General features: G+C 37.1%; 1 long non-coding RNA gene across 1 annotated transcript in view; it reads right to left on the reverse strand.

Moving 5' to 3' along the window:
- Positions 1–1,930: 1,930 nt before the first annotated feature.
- LOC307179610 overlaps positions 1,931–25,184 on the reverse strand; it is a 305,248-nt gene continuing 281,994 nt past the window's right edge. The window contains exons 8-10 of the long non-coding RNA XR_013825443.1: positions 22,238–22,359; positions 2,249–2,351; positions 1,931–2,039 (exon numbers count right to left, since the gene is read on the reverse strand). This is a non-coding gene — a long non-coding RNA (uncharacterized lncRNA). The remainder of the gene's footprint in view (positions 2,040–2,248; positions 2,352–22,237; positions 22,360–25,184) is intronic.

Below are 25,184 nucleotides of genomic sequence, written 5' to 3' on the forward strand. Positions count from 1 at the left end.
AGGAACCTCTGAGATCACCTGACTCAGTTCTTTGTGTAGATGAGGAAGCCGAGACCCGGAGGTCAGAGGGAATACCGGAATCAGGGTTTCCTTCAGTCCATCCCAAAGACCTTCCAGCCCACACTATGTACTTAGTACTATCACTCTCCTCTGACAGAGCTCAGGGTCAGTTTGGCCCTCTGAATCCTTCTGCACCCCCCCTTTCCCCATTCTGATGCCGGCTGCAAAGCCCTGGGTGATTCCTCGTTGGGGTAGATTTCTATCCCTCGGAGGTGGCCTCCCCTTAGGGAGGATCATGGCAGACAGCAGCGCCAGCTTTCGCTCAGCATGCGGGCTGCCTCTCCGTGCAGCCCTGTACTCGGGGAGCCACAGCGAGAGCCAGCGCTCCTGGCTTCGGTGCTGCCCTCGGGGCTGAAAAAGGCTTGTTGTGTTTTTTCTCATGAAGATCAAATGGCCCTTTTATGATAACAGGAAGAGTACTGTCTCGTTTGCTTCAAGAGTTAACACAAGGACATGAGGAAGTCAAGAACGGTATTTTCACAATATGTAACCAGAGAGATGCCACCTTTGTGTATTTAACAGAATTGTTGAAAATACTGATACGCATAGTGTCTGTGTACTCATTTTTATATTAGTAGAGAATAAAACCTTCCATGTTTATAAAAAATGTATCATATGGCACTTTTTAAAATAAAAAATATATTAGTTTAGTCACTAAAAACACATTTATTAGGCTCTTACTATATACATTAGAAATGGAAAAATGAATAAGGCATAATTGGGGAAATAGATTACTTCCTAGTATGGGAAAATGTATCTTAGGGAAAAAAAAAACCTAGCTAAAATTACCATGTAATAGCAGGTATAATATATTCTTTGTCATAAACTTTTAACCACTGTCACAAATTATGAACAACACTCTTACTAATTCTCTTAACATTCATCTTTCCCATTAGTTTCTTCATCATTGCATGAACCACTTTTCAATAAGCAAAATATTGGGCTGGCTAAAAAGTTCGTTCAGGACTTTCCGTAAGAGGGTGCGGAAAAACCCGAACAAACTTTTTGGCCAACCCAATAGTTTCAGTAATACATGTTTTCCTCCATTAGAAATATTTGATACACAATGGTTTTTAAATCCATGCATTATGCTATTACTTGAAATTTTATCCAAAGCCATGAGTACTTGATCACATATCTTTCATATAGTTATGTTTATTCATTTTGTATACATATGTCTGTACATAGAGATATATATGTGTGTGTATGGGTATATATATTCTCCACAGTATAACCACCGAATGTATGCAATGTATTGATTTTTAAAATGAGATGTTAAAATGTTTGTGTACTATAATGTAGAATCCTTAGGAAGAAATATTGGTTGTTTTGACTTCTACATTTAAATACATTTCATCAAAAGACATTTATAAGCATTTGAAACTAGTATTAATTGGATACTTTTCTAACATTAATGGTTGACCATTAACAAAGCTTTGACTTCTACCCTATAGTAATAACACATTGAGGCAAGAAAGGTGGTGCTCATTAACCTGGTGGAGACAGAAGTTTCACTCCTCCCTCAACCTTCTCTGACACCACATGGGGGAGGGTGTGGGATGCAGAGGACAGGAGCATCTCATTACCCTTGTTACTTCAGGACCAAGGTGGGAATCTACGCCTTTGCCTGCGGAGGGAGGGGAAGAGTGTTTAGACTCTGTGTGTGTAGTGTGCGGCTGGAAGAGTTATTGTTACTGCATAAATATTTTTTGTCCTTCAAGACTGGTCCTTTGGCTAAAGAAGGTAGGTTTGTGTACTTGGTTATTTTTTTTTTTCTTTCTTCACCTATTGTGTTTACTGGTTGGCTGATTTCTCCACCAAACACAGAGTCTGTGATAAATGAGGTAAAGAGAAAAACCAAGGAACTCACCACCATGCCGTTCCTGTTCCCTGGGTCCCTAGGTAGTCAGTTCATCTTCTCTCCTTTCAGAGTCTGCTTGTGTTTTGTTTATATATAACATCCAGGTATTTCAGCTGTACTGGGGGAGGAATAGGGAAAAATATGTCTAACCTTTCTTTCCCACAAAAGGGCTTTTTGAACAACTCAAATATAAGGGGGACTCCCTGTATTCTAAATTTTGTTCATCTAATAACATTCACAAGAAAATCTCTCCTAGTCTGTTTGGGTTGCTACAACAAAAATACCATACACTAGGTGGCTTATAGACAACAGAAATTTATTTCTTACGGTTCTGGAGGCTGGAAGTTTGAGATCAGGGTGCCAGCATGGTCTGGTTCTGGTGCAAGCTCTCTTCCAGGCTGCAAATGGATGACTTCTCCTTGTAGCCTCACTTGGAAAAGATCAGAGAAGGGAAGTGGGTTCTCTCGTGACTCTTATAGGGGCACCAGCCACATCATGGGGGATCCACCCTCATGACCCTTATTATGTCCCAAAGTCCCCACCTCTTAATACCTTCACATGGTGGATAGGGTTTCAACGTATGGATTTTTGAGGGACACAAACATTCTGTCTTTAACACTCTCTAAACCATACTTTTCTCTTTTGTAAAATAGGGGTGTTAACTATACTGACCTGATGAGGTTGAGGCATGAAAAAGATAATTCCTACGAGATGCTAAATTTTCTGGCACATAGTAAGTCCTTAATCCATTCCAACTGCCAATTTTATCATCACATTTTTTTGTTTGCTTTATAATGTTTAGCATATCACATGCACTTATTTATAAGGGCCTCTCTTTTTCTATGAGCTGTTAATAACTTTTGCTATTTTTTCAATCAGATTCTTGGACTTTTTTGAACTTTTTAAAGGCTTTTATATTTTAAGGATGTGGCCAAAAATGTTCCCGTATGTAATTTGCCTTTGACGTCTTTGTGTGTTTGCTTCTTTGACATATAAACTCTTACTTAATTTTATGTAGTAAAATTTAGAACATTTCTTTTATGGCTTCTGGATTTCACATCGCTGTGATGCTCCAATTTTGTTATGTTATGTAGCCAACCAAAATAAATCCAGAAGGCCTTGGCCATGAAATCGTAACAGTGAATTCCTTTTTCTACTTCTTTTTGAGATGTCCTAAATTACTTCTGCTAATAATTTCCTTCTTTCCCACATCCATTCTTTCCTTTCTTCCTCCCTTTCATTTATTTCCTTTCTTCTTTTTTGTGATTTATAATTCTACTATAACAGTACACTTTCCTGTGTGGTTGCAGAATGTCTCATTTTATGATCAATGTATAAAGTCATTGTAGTCACAATCCAAAAATTTTGTGGAGTTCAGAAGGCAAGGAAAAGTCTAAACACAGTGTCACTTTGTCCCATATTTATTAGAAATCAGTAGACTTTCTTTTCCATGATAATAGTTAATCTTGGATTATAAGAAAATGTGCCAGCACTACTCTTGGATGGGGTCAACTTCCCTGATACAGTTTCAAAATAAACAACGTTGAAGGAATGCTCATATAAACTCAACAGTTAATCTAATCGTTTCCTCTGTTAGTAGAACATCTGCACATAGAGAGATCTTCCGTTTTCCACCACTTCAAAAGATAATTTAGGAACACTGTTTAGAAAGTTGCCACATCACGTATACCTTGATGTGACTTACGAGCCCAGAAAGTGACTGGTTTAAGCATTCTTCTGGACCTCCCCAAAAGGAATTAAGCTCTAGGCTAAAGTTATATGCTCAGTAAGTACTTGTCACATTTCTTTGAGGCCAGGGAACCCCTTCGCAGCTCTTCCTTAATTAGGTGGGCTGACACCCTGCTTGCTTGGAAGTCCTTCCATACAAACATCTCCCACGCAGAAGCTCTCAGGGTGGTTTTCAGATTGTTCTTCATTCAGTTAAAATGTGATTACCGTATAATACAAGAGGTTTAATTTTAAAATTGAAGAGGAAAATGCAAAAACACACCCAAAATTCAAATTTCCTGTCCTCTGGCATGAGCTCTGACACATGAGGTCACAGAAACTCTCTAAATACTGTCAAGTGAGCACACTGAAAAGTAAATCAGTAAGTCTGATCTGGTGATTTAGCTTTTGAATATGGGGAGTACATCAAATCTGTAAAATACTTATTTGGAAATATATTTTCTGACACAGAGAGAAATGTTTCATTACAAAATAACCTTCCTGTTTAAATGGCAGTAAGTACTTTTCTGGTACTTAGAGAATTTTTTCAGACAAAAATTATGATCTTTGAAAGCATATGCTACATGTGGACAACAGACGAATCTTTTATAAGCATAACTAAATTAAAAGAAATTGAAAAATTTAGAAGGCCTGAATCTTTGGGCTAATTTTATTTTGTGAGAGTATCATAAATAGTCCTTCCATGTTGATAAATATAGCAAACTTACGAGCATGAATACTCAGTCATTAGAAAAACATTCATAGTTGATTCAGCAAATTTTTCACAGGTTATTATCCGTGATCCGGATTTAAAAGGATAATAAAAGATGAAAAGATATAATATCAATGGTGTTTGAACTTATAGCCCTTATATAATACTTTTTTGAGTTGCAGTATTTTTAATATCAATTTGTACATTTGTCCTCAAATTTTTTTTGACAGCTGCCTCTCAAACATGTTACACGAACACAGTGGAAAATAAACTTGATTTACAACCTAAAATATTCCAGAATTTATTAGCTGTCTCATTTTAGAAATTATTAGAATCAATAGAAAATAGGATACTGTAGTACTTTTCAACATTCGCATTTACTTTTACCATCTAAAAGATCACGTAAAAAATATCATGAAAACTCAAAAGCTTCTTAGAAACTTTGCAGCACAGAAGCACTTGAAGCATAACAATCTTTCCCTTTGATTATTAAGTTGGCTTGTATCACACAGATTTACGGTATTATGTATCTTATGTTTAAAGCAACAGACTTCAGAGTACTCCTTCTCAATACTCTTTTATATCATGTATTTTTTACTAGAAAATACATTTAAGTGTTTGGGTATTTGCAAACCTCCTCATAATAAACATAGAAAATGCAGTTTATAAAAATGCTTTCAGCTTAAGTGTAAAAATCATGCCTCTTGTTCTGATTTTTTATAAGTAAAAAGATGAACACATTCTGCATTTTATATTTTTATGTATAACAAAGAAATTTTCAAGCAGAATGATCTGTCCAATTTTACGACTTTATAAATCTCCATGCCTGTGTTCACTTTACTTTTTTTTTTTCCAAATCCGAAATGTACCTTTAGAAAAGATTTTAATAAAATAAAGTTAGAGTATCTCACAAATGTATTTGTACCAAAACTTTTCTCTTATTAGATTATTTATAAAAACAGTTGAGTGAAAAGTTTCTGTTTCCGATTATACTATTTACAACTGCTAACATGATTTGTACTTATATATTTATGTTCATTTTCCTCTATCAATAATTATTGGTTAAAAAGTGATGTTTTAAGTATCAAGAGATTTTACTTTTTTATAAATTTATTTATTTATATATTTTTGCCCACGTCGGGTCTTTGTTGCTGCACGCGGGCTTTCTCTAGTTGTGGCGAGCGGAGGCTACTCTTCATTGTGGTGCAAGGGCTTCTCATTGTTGTGGCTTCTCTTGTTGTGGAGTATGGGCTCTAGGCATGGGGGCTCAGTAGCTGTGGCTCGCGGGCTCTAGAGCACAGGCTCAGTAGCTGTGGCGCACGGGCTTAGTTGCTCCACGGCATGTGGAATCTTCCTGGGCCAGGGTTCGACCCCGTGTCCCCTGCACTGGCAGGCGGATTCTTAACCACTGTGCCACCAGGGAAGTCCCTACCAATAGATTTTAAAGTTCAGCAAAATACATTTTCTCAACTTCTTAATATTTTTGAAGAGTAGTTTACACTACAAGTATGTTAAATAATTTGTATATTACAATATGATTAATCACATAATAATGTTATAAATATATAAACATGTAATTAATAATATATAATTTTAGATAATCACTATATTATAAAGATAAATCGCAAATATCATTTTTAAAGAAACATTATCTTTTGGGGCTGATACGACCTTAGCATATTGTGTCACAGAAGTCGTAACTCAAAAGGAAGGGAAGGAAACAACTATTTGCAGAATTTTAATAGGTGCTTCTGGCTTTTAGCAATCCCTAGTATTCACAGACATTATACTCTCTAACTTATAGAAACCATAAACCCAAAATACAAAATTAAATACACTTGGACAATAATATAAAAAATGGGAAATGCACAATGAGTCTGCAAGCTAACGAAGGCACTAATGCGAAGAAACAGGTGGCAGATCGGCAAGTGGTCCTAGGTGGTTTTAGCTTAGTGAATTTTTCATGCCCTGGGTCTCCCACTCCCACATCCCTGCATGATCCTAAAGTTGATTTTGCCAGTGCACTTATAGATACATACAGAGTATAAATAGGAGAAATAACTTCCATGTATTTTGCAAGAGCAGTGTCTTATCATTTAAGCACTTAAAAGAGTCCTTAAGAAAGCGCTCAGCCTGTAATTTATTGACGGCTAAGGAGATTGGCATGCTATCTGAGAAGGTCAGGTCATGCTAAAATGAATGAAAAAATAAAGTGAATGAAAAAATAATAAGTTGAGTGCTTGGCTTAATGTAAACTTATGATATAATTAAAAGATAGGTTTCATTTAATAGCTTTTGTTGGCATCACTTAAGATGTATTAATTTGTAAATATTCCTAATTGCCTAAGAGAAGGTGGTATCATATTGTGAGAAAAAAAATAATGATGATGAAACTAGGAAATAAAGGCCTGCTTCCTCCTAGCTATGATATTAGATATCCTTTAGAACTTTTTGAATTACCATTTTTTGGCCTTGATTCCCTTATCTATAAAATAAGTATTAGACTGAAAAAAAGTCACTTGGATATTTTTAGCAACTATTATGTGCAAAATTCTGTGCAAGCCACTTGCACCTCTAGAAATTAGTCTATGATTCTAAACATAGCATGAGTTCATGTGCAGTCTATGTTTATAGCTGGAAGGACCTTAGAGACGGTCTAATATGGAGATAAACACTTTGTTCATACACAGTATTAATGAGACCTATTGAGAACAGTAAATAGAGAACACATTAACTTACATTCCCATTTTGCATAATTATAACTAATTATAGTTATTAGACTAATGATCTTAGTCATCAAGAACAATGTAATTGTAATAAAGCTTAAGAAACATGACAAATTGACACCATTCTATTATGGTTCTTTCATAACTCCCTGGATATCCGTTTTTAATTTCTTTCATGGGCTATTCTTTTTCCACATATCCTTTAAACGTCAATAGGAGGTACTCTGACCTCAACTTCCCTGATGCAACATTCTCGGTCTTTTCACTTCTGATACTTCAGATTTCATTTAAATTAGCCCATGAACACCCAAAAATCTAATTACAAGACAGATAGTGACCATTTCTACATCCACGTCTCAGTCCCAAACCTTTGGATATCTCCTTTTGGACTTCTACGAGGAACTTCTAGAATATGTCCAAAAGAGTAAAACTCATCAATTTACCACCAAAGCTCTTTGCCACTTTCCCTGTCTCAGTTAATATGGACAGAGCTGCTCCAGTCTGTAAATCTGGATTCCAAGATTTTTCTCACATCCCATTCGAATCACCATGCATTTAATCATCAACATTTCTCAATCTTCATCTTAACTATAATTTACATTTTATCTTTCTCTCTCTTGCATGTATCAGATGTATTTTTTTGTCTGTGATTCTACATTAGCCTCATAATCTGATTCCTATTTCTGACCTGCCCCTCCACCCAGCTTTGAAGTTTTGGTGCCACCCCCAGGTGTGAACTTTGCAAGATGACATTCTTTTTTATTTTTAATTTAATTTTATTTATTTTTTTATACAGCAGGTTCTTATTAGTCATCCATTTTATACATATTAGTGTATACATGTCAATCCCAATCTCCCAATTCATCGCACCACCACCTCCACCCCACTCTCCCCCCTTGGTGTCCATACATTTGTTCTCTACATCTGTGTCTCTATTTCTGCCCTGCAAACTGGTTAATCTGTACCATTTATCTAGATTCCACATATATGCATTAATATACAATATTTGTTTCTCTCTTTCTGACTTACTTCATTCTGTATGACAGTCTCTAGATCCATCCACGTCTCTACAAATGACCCAATTTCATTCCTTTTTATGGCTGAATAATATTCCATTGTATATATGTACCATATCTTCTTTATCCATTCATCTGTTGATGTGCACTTAGGTTGCATCCATGACCTGGCTATTGTAAATAGAGCTGCAATGAACATTGGGGTGCACGTGTCCTTCTGAATTACGGTTATCACTGGGTATATGCCCAGTAGTGGGATTGCTGGGTCATATGGTAGTTCTATTTTTAGTTTTATAAGGAACCTCCATACTGTTCTCCCTAGTGGCTGCATCAATTTGCACTCCCACCAACAGTGCAAGAGGGTTCCCTTTTCTCCACACTCTCTCCAGCATTTGTTGTTTGTAGATTTTCTGCTGATGCCCATTCTAACTGGTGTGAGGTGATACCGCATTGTAGTTTTGATTTGCATTTCTGAAATAATTAGTGATGTTGAGCAACCTTTCATGTGTTTGTTGGCAATCTGTATATCTTCTTTGGAGATATGTCTATTTAGGTCTTCTGCCCATTTTTGGATTGGGTTGTTTGTTTTTTTGATATTGAGCTGCATGTGCTTCTTGTATATTTTGGAGATTAACCCTTTGTTGATTTGTTTGCAAATATTTTCTCTCATTCTGAGGGTTGTCTTTTCATCTTGTTTATAGTTTCCATTGCTGTGCAAAAGCTTTTAAGTATCATTAGGTCCCATTTGTTTATTTTTGTTTTTATTTCCATTACTCTAGGAGGTGGGTCAAAAAAGATCTTGCTGCAATTTATGTCAAAGAGTGTTCTGCCAATGTTTTCCTCTAAGAGTTTTACAGTGTCCAGTCTTACATTCAGGTATTTAATCCATTTTGAGTTTATTTTTGTGTACGGTGTTACGGAGTATTCTAATTTCATTCATTTACATGTAGCTGTCCAGTTTTCCCAGCACCACTTATTGAAGAGACTGTCTTTTCTCCATTGTTTATCCTTGCCTCCTTTGCCATAGATTAGATGACCATAGATGCATGGATTTATCTGTGGGATTTCTATCCTGTTCCATTGATCTGTATTTCTGTTTTTGGTCAGAACCATATTGTCTTGGTTACAGTAGCTTTGTAGGATAGTCTAAAGTCAGGGAGTCTGATTCCTCCAGCTTCGTGTTTTTCCCTCAAGATTGCTTTGGCTATTTGGGGTCTTTTGTGTCTCCATACAAATTTTAAGATTTTTTGTTCTAGTTCTGTAAAAAATGCCATTGGTAATTTGATAGGGATTGCATTGAATTGGTAGATTGCTTTGGGTAGTAGAGTCATTTTCACAATATTCATTCTTCCAAACCAAGAACATGGTGTATCTCTCCATCTGTTTGTGTCATCTTTGATTTCTTTCATCAGTGTCTTATAGTTTCCTGAGTACAGGTCTTTTTCCTCCTTAGGTAGGTTTATTCCTAGGTATTTTATTCTTTTTGTTGCAATGGTGAATGGGATTGTTTCCTTAATTTCTCTTTCTGATCTTTCATTGTTAGTGTATAGGAATGCAAGAGATTTCTGTGCATTAATTTTTTTTTTTTTTTCCTGTACGCGGGCCTCTCACTGTTGTGGCCTATCCCGTTGTGGAGCACAGGCTCCGGACGCAAAGGCTCAGAGGCCATGGCTCATGGGTCCAGCCACTCCGTAGCATGTGGGAATCTTCCCAGACCGGGGCGTGAACCCATGTCCTCTGCATCGGCAGGTGGACTCTCAACCACCGTGCCACCAGGGAAGCCCATGTGCATTAATTTTGTATCCTGCAACTTTACCAAATTCATTGTTTAGCTCTAGTAGTTTTCTGGTGGCATCTTTAGGATTTTCTATGTATAGTATCATGCCATCTGAAAGTGACAGTTTTACTTCTTCTTTTCCAATTTGTATTCCATTTATTTCTTTTTCTTCTCTGATTGCTGTGTCTAGGACTTCCAAAACTGTGCTGAATAATAGTGGCAAGAGTGGACATCCTTATCTTATTCCTGATTACAGGAAATGCTTTCAGTTTTTCACCATTGAGAATGAGGTTTGATGTGGGTTTGTTGTATATGGCCTTTATTATGTTGAGGTAGATTCCCTCTAGGCACACTTTCTGGAGAGTTTTTATTATAAATGGGTGTTGAATTTTGTCAACAGCTTTTTCTGCATCTATTGAGATGATCATATGGTTTTTATTCTTCTATTTGTTAATATAGTATCACATTGCTTGATTTGCATATATTGAAGCATCCTTGCATCCCTGGGATAAATCCCACTTGATCATGGTGTATGATCCTTTTATTGCATTGTTGGATTCTGTTTGCTGGTATTTTGTTGAGCATTTTTGCATCTATATTCATCAGTGATTTGGTCTGTAATTTTCTTTTTTTGTAGTATCTTTGTTTGGTTTTGGTATCAGGGTGATGGTAGCCTCGTAGAATGAGTTTGGGAGTGTTCCTTCGTCTGCAATTTTTTGGAAGAGTTTGACAAGGATGGGTGCTAACTCTTCTCTAAATGGTTGATAGAATTCACCTGTGAAGCCATGTAGTCCTGGACTTCTGTTTCTTGGAAGATGTTTATTCACCATTTCAATTTCATTACTTGTGATTGGTCTGTTCATATTTTCTATTTCTTACTGGTTCAGTTTTGGAAGGTTATACCATTCTAAGAATTTGTCCATTTCTTCCAGGTTGTTCATTTTATTGGCATAGAGTTGCTTATAGTAGTCTCTTATGATGCTTTGTATTTCTGCAGTATCCACTGTAACTTCTCCTTTTTCATTTCTGATTTTATTGATTTGGTCCTCTCCCTTTTTTTCTTGATTGGTCTGGCTAAAGGTTTATCAATTTTGTTTGTCTTCTTAAAGAAGCAGCTTTAGTTTTATTGATATTTGCTATTGTTTTCTTTGTTTCTATTTCATTCATTTCTGCTCTCATCCTTATGATTTCTTTCCTTCTGCTAACTTTGGATTTTGTTTGTTCTTTCTCTAGTTTCTTTAGGTGTAAGGTTAGATTGTTTACTTGAGATTTTTCTTGTTTCTTAAGGTAGGCTTGTATAGCTATACACTTCCCTATTAGAACTGCATTTGCTGCATCCCATAGGTTTTGGATCATCATGTTTTAGTTGTCATTTGTCCATAGGCATTTTTTGAAAGCCTCTTTGATTTCTTCAGTGATCTCTTGGTTGTTTACTAACGTATTGTTTAGCCTCCATGTGTTTGTGTTTTTCACGTTTTCTCCCCTTGTCATTTATTGCTAATCTTATACTGCTGTGGTCAGAAAAGATGCTTGACATGATTTCAATTTTCTTAAATTTACCAGGGCTTGATTTATGACCCAAGATGTGATCTTTCCTAGAGAATGTTCCATGTGCACTTGAGAAGAAAGTGTAACCTGCTGTTTTCGGATGGAATGTCCTATAAATATCAATTAAATCTATCTGGCCTATTGTGTCACTTAAAGCTTGTGTTTCCTAATTAATTTTTTGTCTGGATGATCTGTACATTGGTGTAAGTGAGGTGTTAAATTGACCCACCATTATTGTGTTACTGTTGATTTCCTCTTTTACAGCTGTTAGCAGTTGCCTTATGTATTGGGCTGTTCCTATGTTGGGTGCATATATATTTATAATTGTTATATCTTCTTCTTGGTCTGACCCATTGATCATTATGTAGCGTCCTTCTTTGTCTCTTGTAGCATTCTTTATTTTAAACTCTATTTTATCTAAGTATTGCTACTCCAGCTTTCTTTGGATTTCCATTTGCATGGAATATCTTTTTCCATCCCCTCACTCTCAGTCTGTATGTGTCCCTAGGTCTGAAGTGGGTCTCTTGAAGAGAGCATATATATGGCTCTTGTTTTTGTATTCATTCAGCGAGCCTGTGTCTTTTGGTTGGAGCACTTAATCCATTCACATTTAAGGTAACTATCGATATGTATGTTCCTATTACCATTTTCTTAATTGTTACGGGTTTGTTTTTGTAGGTCCTTTTCTTCTCTTGTGTTTCCCACTTAGAGAAGTTCCTTTAGCATTTGTTGAGCAGGTTTGTTGGTGCTGAATTCTTTTAGCTTTTGCTTGGCTGTAAAACTTTTGACTTCTCCGTGAAATCTGAATGAGATCTTTGCCGGGTAGAATAATCTTGGTTGTAGGCTCTTCCATTTCATCACTTTAAATATATCATGCCACTCCCTTCTTGCTTGTAGAGTTTCTGCTGAGAAAATCAGCTGTTAACCTTATGGGAGTTCCCTTGTACGTTATTTGTCATTTTTCTCTTGTTGCTTTTAATAATTTTCCTTTGTCTTTAAGTTTTTATTTATTTATTTATTTTTTTGCGGTATGCGGGACTCTCACTGTGCTCTGGACGTGCAGGCTCAGCGGCCATGGATCACGGACCCAGCCGCTCCACGGCATGTGGGATCCTCCCGGACCGGGGCACGAACCCATGTCCCCTGCATCGACAGGCAGACTCTCAACCACTGCGCCACCAGGGAAGCCCCTGTCTTTAATTTTTGTCAGTTTGATTACTATGTGTCCTGGTGTGTTTCTCCTTGGGTTTATTCTGCCTGAGACTTTCAGCACTTCCTGGGCTTGGGTGGCTATTTCCTTTCCCATTTTATAGTTTTTGACTATAATATCTTCAAATATCTTCTCGGGGCCTTTCTCTCTCTCTTCTCCTTCTGAGACTCCTATAATGCGAATGCTGGTGTGTTCAATGTTGTCCCAGAGGTCTCTTAGTCTGTCTTCACTTCTTTTCATTCTTTTTTTCTTTATTCTGTTCCACGGCAGTAAATTCCACCATTTTGTCTTCCAGGTCCCTTATCCGTTCTTCTGCCTCAGTTATTCTGCTATTGATTCCTTCTAGTGTAGTTTTCATTTCAGTTAGTGTATTGTTCATGTCTGTTTGTTTGTTCTTTAATTCTTCTAGGTGTTTGTTAAACATTTCCTGCATCTTCTCGATCTTTGCCTCCATTCTTTTTCTGAGGTCCTGGATCATCTTCACTATAATTATTCTGAATTCTCTTTCTGGAAGGTTGCCCATCTCCATTTCATTTAGTTGTTTTTCTGGGGTTTTATCTTGTTCCTTCATCTGATACATATCCCTCTGCCTTTTCATCTTGTCTATCTTTCTGTGAATGTGGTTTTCATTCCACAGGCCACAGGATTGTAGTTCTTCTTGCTTCTGCTGTCTGCCCTCTGGTGGATGAGGCCATCTAAGAGGCTTGTGAAAGCTTCCTGATGGGAGGGACTGGTGATGGGTAGAGCTGGGTGTTGCTCTGTGGGCAGAGCTCAGGAAAACTTTAATCCAGCTGTCTGCTAATGGGCGGGGCTGGGTGCCCTGTTGGTTGTTTCGCCTGAGGCGACCCAGCACTGAAGCCTACAGGCCCTTTGGTGGGGCTAATGGCGGACTCTGGGAGGGCTCACGCCAAGGAGTACTTCCCAGAACTTCTGCTGCCAGTGTCCTTGTCCCCATGGTGAGCCACAGTTGCCCCCTGCCTCCACAGGAGACCCTTGAACACCAGCAGGTAGGTCTGCCTCAGTCTCCTATGGGGTCACTGCTCTTTCCCCCTGGGTCCTGATGTGCACACTACTTTGTGTGTGCCCTTCAAGAATGGAGTCTCTGTTTCCTCCAGACCTGTCAAAGACCTGCAGTCAATCCCACTAGCCTTCCAAGTCTGATTCTCTAGGAATTCCTCCTCCCATTGCCAGACCCTCAGCTTTGGAAGCCTGACGTGGGGTTCAGAACCTTCACTCCAGTGGGTGGACTTCTGTGTTATAAGTGTTCTCCAGTTTGTGAGTCACCCACCCAGTGGTTATGGGATTTGATTTTATTGTGATTGGGCCCTTCCTACTGTCTCACTGCAGCTTCTCCTTTGTCTTTCGATGTGGGGTACTTTTTTCGTGAGCTCCAGTGTTTTCCTTTCAATGGTTGTTCAGCAGTTAGTTGTGATTCCAGTGCTCTCACAAGAGGGATTGAGCACACATCCTTCTACTCTGCCATCTTAACTGAATCCTCTATCAACATTTTTTAAATGGAACCAATCAACTTGGAAAATCTATGGAGATTTAAGTCCTTGTCCTTCCAGTGCTCGACGAACAAAGGCCCTTCTCATGAGGTTTGTGTCTTCACCATCTAATGAATAAATGCTCATTTGGGTTTTTTTTAATGCATAATTTTAGCTACTTTCCTCCAACTTTCAATACTTTGATTATGCTATCTTCTGTCCAAATCATAGACAGTTATCAAGGATGGGCTGATTTCCAGCTTTTCCATGGCCTCTTCAACTAGCAGAGCCAATAATATTAATGCTTTCAGAACATGAGTTGACTGCTATATATCTATGTTTATTTTGCTGTTCTTGTGTATTCTTTAGCTCTTCAACAAGATCACAAACTCATTGAGGACAGATATTTCTCATCTATTCACACCAGTTTACCACATTCATAGGTTTATCAGTCAGGTTAGATCTAAATTTAATCTGCAGTGCTCATTCTCTTTGGGATTTAAGCTCAATTACTTAAGTGCTCTGTGTCTAAATTTCCTCATCTGTAAAATGGAGATGGTTATAAATGTCTACCTCCAAAGGAATTTGTGAGGAAGAAATTAAGGAACTTATACAGTAAAATTATTAAAGTGCATATAGATAATATATTGTCAATAAATGTAATTGCTAATTATAAGATATAAGGAAGTACAATAAACTGATCTACTTGCTTATTGTAAAATTCAGAGATCATACTGTACAATACAAATTGTTAATTTTAGGAAGGAACATTTTAATATTCTTTTTATAACAAATTTCTGCATAAAGAATATATATTTAAAAGATTTCATATTCAGAATTCTAACACCACTATTGTTATGCACTATTAAGCCCGGAAATTAACCCATGGCTTTGTAATAAATAAAAGACATTCAGTAAATATGCCTACAGTTGAGGGAATATGTATTTTTTTCATAATAAAAAATTACCTATTACAATTAACACTAAATATTTATAAATGTAGAGGAGAATCTAATTTGAATATATAAGTAAGTGATAGGATATTTATACAGTAAATATGGAATATAAATTTATTTATTAAGTTATTTTGAAAGCCTTAGGAAAGTGACAAATGCTAGTGATAAAAGGAATGAAGCTTGATTAATAAACAGGAGTTATAAAGAAAAATAACATCATTCCTTTATTTATTATCTTCAATTAATTTCATAGAAGCTTAAAGATATGTCATTATCATCCTTCACAAAACACTGAAATAAACATATTCAACAGCATTCACATGCTAAACCAGGCATCTAATTGCATCTTAATTTTATAGTATTTGGAGAGTTTGATTAATATTTTCAATCAAAGTTGAACCAATTTATAGTTAAATTGCTTGTTCTCTGGATGATTCCTAGGGGTTACACATTTGCTTGATTTAAAGACAAATATTCTAAAATGAGGTGAAGGTATTCATTTCTACAATACAACTTAGCATTGTAGGATTTAGTATAAATAAATAATTTCCTGTCTAACATGTTTTATTTAAGTAACACAAAATAAATCATGGTGCATAAGTATGACAGTAGAATAGGCACAATTTTTTTTTTATATTTGTTTTGGTTTTTGCTTAATTGCTTAGCTTGCCTTAAGTTTTTGTCTAAATGTAAATGCTAAGTAAAAGAGGGTGCATTCGAACGTGAGCGATAGGACAGTGTGGTTTAGCTGCAGATGTGAGATTGAGTTGGATAGTGGTTAGTAATGAGACACATTTGGATCCCTCATTTTTCTTAATCTGTTCTCAATATGCCCAAGATTAAGCACCTCCTCATACATGGTAGAATTATATCTATGTACTAACTTTTCTAATTGTAAGACCAATGTTCTTTCCACAAATGTAATAAAGACAATTAATGTACTTAAACAGTCCCATAGTAGGATACATATTCCTAATATGAGTGAGTTATTTTATAAGAGAAATAAGATTATTTTGCATTGAGCCAAATTTCATGATACTACCAAAATTCTTACCAGAGTTTTTCTGTTACATGAGTATAAATATTAGCCCTGGATGTTGGTGAAGGTTGTACAACAGTGTGAATGCACTTAATGCCACTGATCTGTACACTTAAAAATGGTTAAAATGGTAAATTTTATGTTATATATATTTTCTTACAATTAAAATATTACTACTATACTTAGTGACTCTATTTCTGATGTTTCTCATTATATGTTACAAATTTTAAATATTCTGCATTAGGCTTGATATTATTTGACTTTAATTTATTACTTTGCATTATGATATATGATAGGCTCAATGGAAAAATGAGGAAATTTGTTAAATCTACTAATACATTTATTGCAGATAAAAGCAAAATATCAGAGGGGCTTAAAGTTAGACATACGTGCATCATTGGAATTAAATTAATACTATGGGATTTTGGACACCTTTTTTTTTTTAAATAAGTTTTGCATTTTGTTCAATTTGGTTGTAATCTTAGCTCTTTTAAATGCCAAATTAGAAAGAAATAGATGCTGGGATTTCTATAAGAGCATTGTTCAAGATCTACCACTGGCAGGCATCTTCCAATAGAGATTGTTATCCTATTCCTATAGAAAACATTTAGCTGGTTTTTTTTTAATTATTATTATACAAGAGTGTTTCCTTTTGAAAATTTTTTCATGAAAGTGATATTTCACCATGAATTAGGAAACCTCATTTGGGGGTAAGTCTATACCTGGTTAAGTAGCAATGGACCAACTTTGGAGCAGTCCCTGACATGTTCCTCATTGGCATCATGTTAGCTGACAGGATGAACATACTCAGATCATACAGGCCACCTTATTTTATTGTGCTTCCCTTTATTTCACTTCATCAGTATTGTGGTGGGGTTTTTTTTGTTGTTGTTTTTTGTTTTTTTAAATTGAAGGTTTGTGGCAACCTTGCCTCAACAAGTGTATCGCACTATTTTTCCAACAGTATTTACTCACTTCATCTCTATGTGTCACATTTTGTTAATTCTTGCAATATTTCAAACTTTTTCATTATATTTGCCATGGTGGTATGTGATCAGTGATTTCTGATGTTACTACTGTAATTGGGGGCATGAGGAACTGTGCCTAACGTAGATGGCAAACGTAATTGGTAAATGTTGTATGTGTTCAGACTGTTCCACCAACCGACCTTTTCCCCTTTCTCTCTCCTTTTCCTCAGACCTCCCTATTCCATGAGACACACCAATTTGAACTCAGGCCAATTAGCAAACATACATCGGCCTCTAAATGTTGAAGTAAGAGGAAGTGTTGCATGTCCCTCACTTTAAATCAAAAGCTAGAAATGGTTAAGCTTAGTGAGGGAGGCATGTCAAAAACCAAGGTAGGAGAAAGCTAAGCCTCTCATGCCAAACAGTTAGCCAAGTTGTGAGTGCAAAGGAAACGTTCTTGAAGAAAATCAAAACTGCTGCTCTAGTGAACACATGCATCATTAGAAAGCGAAACAGCCTTATCACTGATATGGGGAAAGTTTGAGTGGTCTGGATACATCAGACCAAACACAACATTCCCTTAAGCTGAAGCCTAATCCAGGGCAAGGCACTAAGTCTCCTCAGTTTTATGAAGGCTGAGAGAGGTGAGGAAGCTGCAGAAAAAAAGTGTGAAGCCAGCAGAGGTTGGTTCATCAGGTTGAAGGAAAGAAGCCAACTTTGTAAAATCGAAGTATTATACAAGGCGAAGCAGCAAGTGGTGATGTAGAAGCTTCTCCAAGTTACCCAGAAGATCTAACTCAGATAAATAATGAAGGCGGCCACACTAAACCCCAGATTTTCAATTTAAATAAAACAGCCTTCTATTGGAAGAAGATGACATCTCGGCCTTTCATAGCTAGAGAGTGGAAGTCAACACCAAGCTTCAAAGCTTCAAAGGACAGGCTGACTCTCTTGTTAGGGGCTAATGCAGCTGGTGACTAAAAGTTGAAGCCAATGCCCATTTGAAAATCCTAGGGCCCTTAAGAATTACGCTAAATCTACCCTGCCTGTGCTCTATAAATGGAACAACAAAGCATGGATAACAGCACATCTTTTTACAATATGGTTTACTGAATATTTTAGGCCCACTGTTTAGACCTACTGCTCAGACCAAAAGGCTCCTTTCAAAATATTACTGCTCACTGACAGTGCACCTGGACACCCAAGAGCTCTGATGGCGGTGCACAATGAGATGAATGTTGTTGTCATGCCTGCTAACACAACACCCATTCGGCAGCCCATGGATCGAGGAGTAATTTTGACTTTCAAGGCTTATTATTGAAGAAACGCATTTTCTAAGCCTATAGCTGCCAAAGGTAGTGATTATTCTGATGGATTTGGACAAATTCAATGGAAAACCTGGAAAGGGTTCACCATTCTAGACGCCATTAAGAACATTTGTGATTCACGGGAAGAGGTCAAAATGTTAACATACACAGGAGTTTGGAAAAAGTTGATTCCAAGCCGCATGGATTGAGGGGTTCAGTTCTTGAGGGGTTCAAGCCTTGAGTGGAGGAAGTAACTGCAGATGTGGTGGAAATAGCCAGAGAACTAGGATTAGAAACAGAGCCTGAAGATGTGACTGAATTGCTGCCATCTCATGGTAAAACTTGAACGGATGAGGAGTTGCTTCTTATGGATGAGCAAAGAAAGTGGTTTCCTGAGACGAAATTTACTCCTGAAGATGCTGTGGAGATTACTGAAATAACAACAAAGGATTTAGAATTTTCCGTAAACTTAGTTGAGAAAGCGTCAGAAGGTTTTGAGAGGACTGACTGCAATTTTGAAAGGAGTTCTACTGTGGGTGAAATGCTATCAAACAGCATTGCCTGCTACTGAGAAACCTTTTGTGAAAGGAAGAGTCAACAGATGTTGCAAATTCATCGTTGTGTTTTTTAAGGAAATTGCCACAAATGCCCCACCCTTCAGCAACCATTACCCTGATCAGTCAGCAGCCATCTACATCATGGCAAGACCCCCCACCAACAAAAAATTAAGACTCTCTGAAGGCTTAGATGATGTTTAGCATTTTTTAGCTATAAAGTATTTTAAAATTAAGGTATGTTTATTTAGACCTAATGCTATTGCACATTTAATTAGACTACATTATAGTGTAAACATAACTTTTATATGCACCGGCAAACCAAAAAATACCTGTGGCTCTCTTTATTGTGATATTTGCTTTATTGCAGTGGTCTGGAACCAAACCCATAATATCTCTGAGGTATGCCTGTATAAGCAATCACCCATACCACCCGCAAGCCCTGAAAGAAATTTAGATAACAAAGACTTTAATTTTTATTTTATTTTATTTATTTTCAGTTGCGTTGGGTCTTCATTGCTGCACGCGGGTTTTCTCTAGTTGCGGTGAGTGGGGGCTACTCTTCGTTGTGGTGCGTGGGCTTCTCATTGAGGTGGCTTCTCTTGTTGTGGAGCACAGGCTCTAGGCACACAGGCTTCAGTAGTTGTGGCACGCAGGCTCAGTAGCTGTGGCTCACAGGCTTCAGTAGTTGTGGCTTGTGGGCTCTAGAGCTCAGGCTCAGTAGTTGCAGTGCACAGGCTTAGCTGCTCCGCAGCATGTGGGATCTTCCCGGACCAGGGATTGAACTCGTGTCCCCTGCATTGGCAGGTGGATTCTTAACCACTGTGCCACCAGGGAAGTCCAAAGACTTTAATTTTGATAGGAAGGAAATTAGTGTTTTCTGTTGTTGCTTCATAATAAAATGGCATATTTTTTTCTTCTTCTTAGACTGTCTTTCTTGGCACGTCTTTTTCTTTCCATCTTCTTTTTTCATCTTAGAGGCAGCTCAATTTATTTCATGTTAAGTTCTTTATTTTATATAGTGTAAAGTTATTTGGGAACTCAATACCCCAATGATACAATATGAAACGGCAGAATGTTTGGTAGCACAATATTTGATGTACTGAGAAGCCAGAAGAATTGACAGGATGTACTGGGACTCAATTGTGAATAGGATTAATTTTTTATCTCCTTGGATTATATTCCAATATCATGCTAAAATATCAACCTTGAATTAAACAGAAAAGTCATCTATACTGATACGGGAACTGAGGTGGGGAAAGGAAAGGAATACATTCTCATATGTCACTCATTATCAAGAAAATGAACAACCAAGGCACAGACAGAGAGGAAATATTTGCAAAAGATACCTTTGATAAAATACTTTTATCCAAATATATATTGTACAAGGAACTCTTAAAATTCAACCATTAAGAAAACAATCCAATTAAAAAATGAGCAAAAGACCTTAACTGACACTTTACTGAAGATACACAGAGGGCAAATAAGCATATGAAAGGATGCTCCATATTACATGTCATTAAGGAATTGCAAATTAAAACAGTGAAATACTGCTGAACATCTATCAGAAAGGCCAAATTCCAGAATACTGACCACAGCGATTGCTGGTATTGAAATGGAGCAACAGGAATCCTTATTCACTGCTGCTTGGAATGCAAAATTGTATAGCCATGTTGGAAGACAGTTTGTCAAGTTTTTTACAAAACTACACATATCCACAGCATAATATCCATAAACATCTCTTTCATATTTACCAAAGAGGTTGAAAATATATCCACACAAAAACCTGCACACGGATGTTTATAGCAGCTTTATTCATAATTGCCAAATCTTAGAAGCAACCAAAATGTCCTCCAGTCTGTGACTGGATAAATAAACTGTAGTATATCCAGATAATAGAATATCATTCAGCACTAAAGAGAAATGAGCTATCAAGCCAGGTAAAGGCAAAGAGGAAACTCAAATGCATATTGCTAAGTGAAAGAAGCCAATCTGAAAAGGCTATATATAGTATAATTATTTCTATACGGCATTCTGGAAAACACAAAACTATGGAGACAATAAAAAGATCAGTGGTTGCCAGGGATAAGCGGGAGGAATGAATAGATGGTACAATGAAACTAATCGGTATACTACTATAAGGATGGGTACATGTCATTGTATGTTTTTCCAAACCCATAGAATGTTCAACACCAAGAGTGAAGTGTAATGTAAACTATGGGCTTGGGTGATTATGATGTGTCAATGTAGGTTCATCACCTGTAATACATGTGCCATGCTGGCGGGGGATGTTCATACTGGCAAAGATTATACACGTGCGGGGGCAGGAGGTACATGAGAAATCTGCATACTTTCTGCTCAATTTTGCTGTGAACTTAAAACTTCTCTAAAAAATAAAGTCTATTAAAAAATAACAGTATCGCAACTTCACAACTAGTTTATATGAAGCGTTTCACATTATTTAAGTTATTCTGATTGATTTTACATCTGTTGCTCTGGGAAAAATTATTTTAACGGGAAAATTTTTTGGATTAAGTACTTAATCATCAAAATTATATTTTGTAACAATGTGAAAGATCTGTGGACTTTAGGATCATCTAGAACAGTATTTGAGACTTTCTGTGCCATACGATTTTTAGCACCATGTCCAAATGTTTTAACCTTTGTGCCCATCAATTTACCAACATATAGTATGGAGAACAGAACAGCTCCTCACATTTCTGAGAAGGATACGAGACAAAAAGGCAGCCAACATAGAGGCTGGCTCAAAACAGGCGTTAAGAAGTATCAATTACCTGCTAGCTTTGTCTCCAAAATCTACTAATTAGGCAGTGAAACTTTTCTTATTTCAAACTTTATTTTGACATTTGGGTTTCTAAATCTTTTCTCCTAGTTGGAAAGCTAGCAGAACCCTAGAGTTATCAATAAAACAAAAACCTTTACCCAGCACAGTTGAAGGGTACAGTGTGTACTTCAGTAAAATTAATATTGTTATTTATGCAGTTAAACTTTTTAACCAATGATATTCCAGTAACTTACTGATTGCTCTGTCAGTTGCTTTTTAACTTTATTTTTTAACAGAACGTTCTGAAAGGGGTTTTAAATAAATATAAAATTATGTCTCTGAGGGTTTTTCAGAACACGTTGAGAGGCAAAACTAAATTATCCACATGTACGAGACTTTACAAATTCACTGAGAATTCCACAATGCTAGATGTTATTGAATTAAAGTTGGATTAGAAATGTAAAAAGAGAGAGGAAGTTGTGAAAATTATGTGTCAGTCTTACCTGGGAACTAACTGTTCAAGCAGTAAAAACAGGACGAATCTTAAGTTGCTCTTCAAGCTCTAAGGTAAATAAGAAAATCCTCCAAATCTGCTGAGTTACAAAGCAGAAAGTGCCAAGTGTCCCTGAGAAGTTAAATACAAATGAGTCAGCTAGGTGCCCACTAGAATGCATAGGCCACACCTCCTCACACAGAGTTTGTTACCTTGCAGGTGGCAAATTTCTTGTTTAGCTACTGTTACATCCAGATTGTGATTGGCCTTTTCCTGGAAAGTTCTTACATAGTTCATTTCACTTAATTCCTTTACTAGTATGTAATTAAAGACATTTGTATAACTGTTATATGAAAGTCTTTCACAGTGTCTTCCAAAACTGTTTGGTTTTATTTCCTGAAGACTATAGGTAACTAAATTTTGGATGTAGTCATGTATTTTAATTGCCTCACACTGTGTCTTCGGTGTCACTATGGTGCCAACGAAATACTCCATTATTTGAAAATTTTTCATCATTTAAAATCACTATTAATATTTCAAATAAGACTTCAGAAATATTTCTTTATAATGAGATAACATTAAAAGTATTGGAAATGCTACATAAAAATATTGTAACATATTTTCTACTTAATTTATATGGATTAAAATCTAGTGGATAATTTGGAGACTGAAAACAAGAAACCATAACACTTTTGTATTATTTTGTTAACTTTTCTGCTTCTTCACATTTAAATTTGATTGCCAATTTTAATTTTGAAAATATGAATTTCTGTTTTAGAAGAGCTGCATATGACCATGAAAACCATAAATCATTTACATTTAAAAACAGAACGTGTCTTCTTCCAAACATAACTCTGAATTTCAAATTTCTATTAAAACATTTTCTTTAGTAGACCACTGGGTAATTTTAAAACATCTCATCTTTAAATTTCAGTTCACTACCTGCCAACTTTATTCTTTCTAAACTCATAACTTTCACGAATGCTGAAAACTTTACTGCCCACTATGAGTATATTATTTCTAGCATATTCACTTATTGCCATTTTATTTCTGTCAGAAAAATTCATACTCTCTACATCAATTTCTACTTGTTCCTTACCTTCACATTATAACAAAATATGTAACCCATATTTGATACTGTTTTGATTATTACCATTTAATGTAAAAACAATAAAACTGACCACTTTCTAAGTTTCTTACAGTGAAGTAGAGAAAGACAATCTCAATTAGAGTGAAGTGGGAACTTGGAGGAAGGATGATAGGAGTCAGTAGGACTTGAGAGAGGGTTAGAATATTTGTGGGAACTTGACATACACAGAAGGAGGAAGCAGTACTCCAATTATGTAAAGGGGCGAATCCAAAGGAATAGAAGCATAAACTAATATGGCAGGTTCAGAGAACAGCAAACCGCCGTGTAGCTGGAATGGAGAGAAATACATTGGATACCAAACTGGACAATAGGCGTAAAATGATATCAAGGAGAGTCTGTATGATATGCGCAGGCATTTAGATTCATCCTGATCAATGGGAAACTATCTGGAATTGGAATACGACCTGGTCAGAATGTCAGCTTGCTCACTCCCTCTTGCGAGAGCACAGGAATCACAACTAACTGCTGAACAACCATTGAAAGAAAGGCACTGGAACTCACCAAAAAAGATAGCCTACATCCAAAGACAAAGGAGAAGCCACAATGAGACGGTAGGAGGGGCGCAATCACAATAAAATCAAATCCCATAACCGCTGGGTGGGAGACTCACAAACTGGAGAACACTTATACCACAGAAGTCCACACACTGAAGGGAAGGTTCTGAGCCCCACGTCAGGCTTCCCAACCTGGGGGGTCCAGCAACAGGAGGAGGAATTCCCAGAGAATCAGACTTTGAAGGCTAGCGGGATTTGATTGCAGGACTTCAACAGGTCTAGAGGAAAAAGAGATTACACTCTTGGAGGGCACACACAAAGTAGTGTGCGCATTGGGACCCAGGGGAAGGAGCAGTGACCCCATAGGAGACTGAGCCACACCAACCTGCTAGTGTTGGAGGGTCTCCTGCAGAGGCTGGCTGTGGCTGTGGCTCACCATGGGGATAAGGACACTGGCAGCAGAAGTTCTGGAAAGTACTCCTTGGTGTGAGCCCTCCAGGAGTCCGCCATTAGCCCCACAAATGGGCCTGCTGTAGGCTCCAGTGCTGGCTCGCCTCAGGCCAAACCAACAGGGAAGGAACACAGCCTCACCAATCAGCAGACAAGTGGATTAAAGTTTTACTGAGCTCTGTCCACAGAGCAACACCCAGCTCTACCCACCACCAGTCCCTCCCAACAGGAAGCTTGCACAAGCCTCTTAGATAGCCTCATCCACCAGAGGGCAGACAGCAGAAGCAAGAAGAACTACAATCCTACAGGCTGTGAAAAAAAACCGCATTCACAGAAAGATAGACAAGATGAAAAGGCAGAGGACTATGTATCAGATGAAGGAACAAGGTAAAACCCTAGAGAAACAACTAAATGAAGTGGAGAGAGGCAACCTGCCAGAAAAAAAATTCAGAATAATGATAGTGAAGATAATCCAGGACCTCGGAAAAAGAATGGAGGCAAAGATCAAGAAGATGCAAGAAATGTTTAACAAACACCTAGAAGAATTAAAGAACAAACACCTAGAAGAATTAAAGAAGAAACAAACAGACATGAACAATACAATAACTGAAATGAAAAATACACTAGAAGGAATCAATAGCAGAATAACTGAGGCAGAAGAACGGATAAGGGACCTGGAAGACAGAATGGTGGAATTTACTGCCGTGGAACAGAATAAAGAAAAAAAGAATGAAAAGAAATGAAGACAGACTAAGAGACCTCTGGGATAACATTAAACACACCAGCATTCGCATTATAGGAGTCCCAGAAGAAGAAGAGAGAGAGAAAGGCCCGAGAAAATATTTGAAGAGACTATAGTCAAA

The sequence above is a fragment of the Stenella coeruleoalba genome (assembly GCF_951394435.1).
Source record: "Stenella coeruleoalba genome assembly, chromosome: 21".
Classification (NCBI taxonomy): Eukaryota; Metazoa; Chordata; class Mammalia; order Artiodactyla; family Delphinidae; genus Stenella; species Stenella coeruleoalba.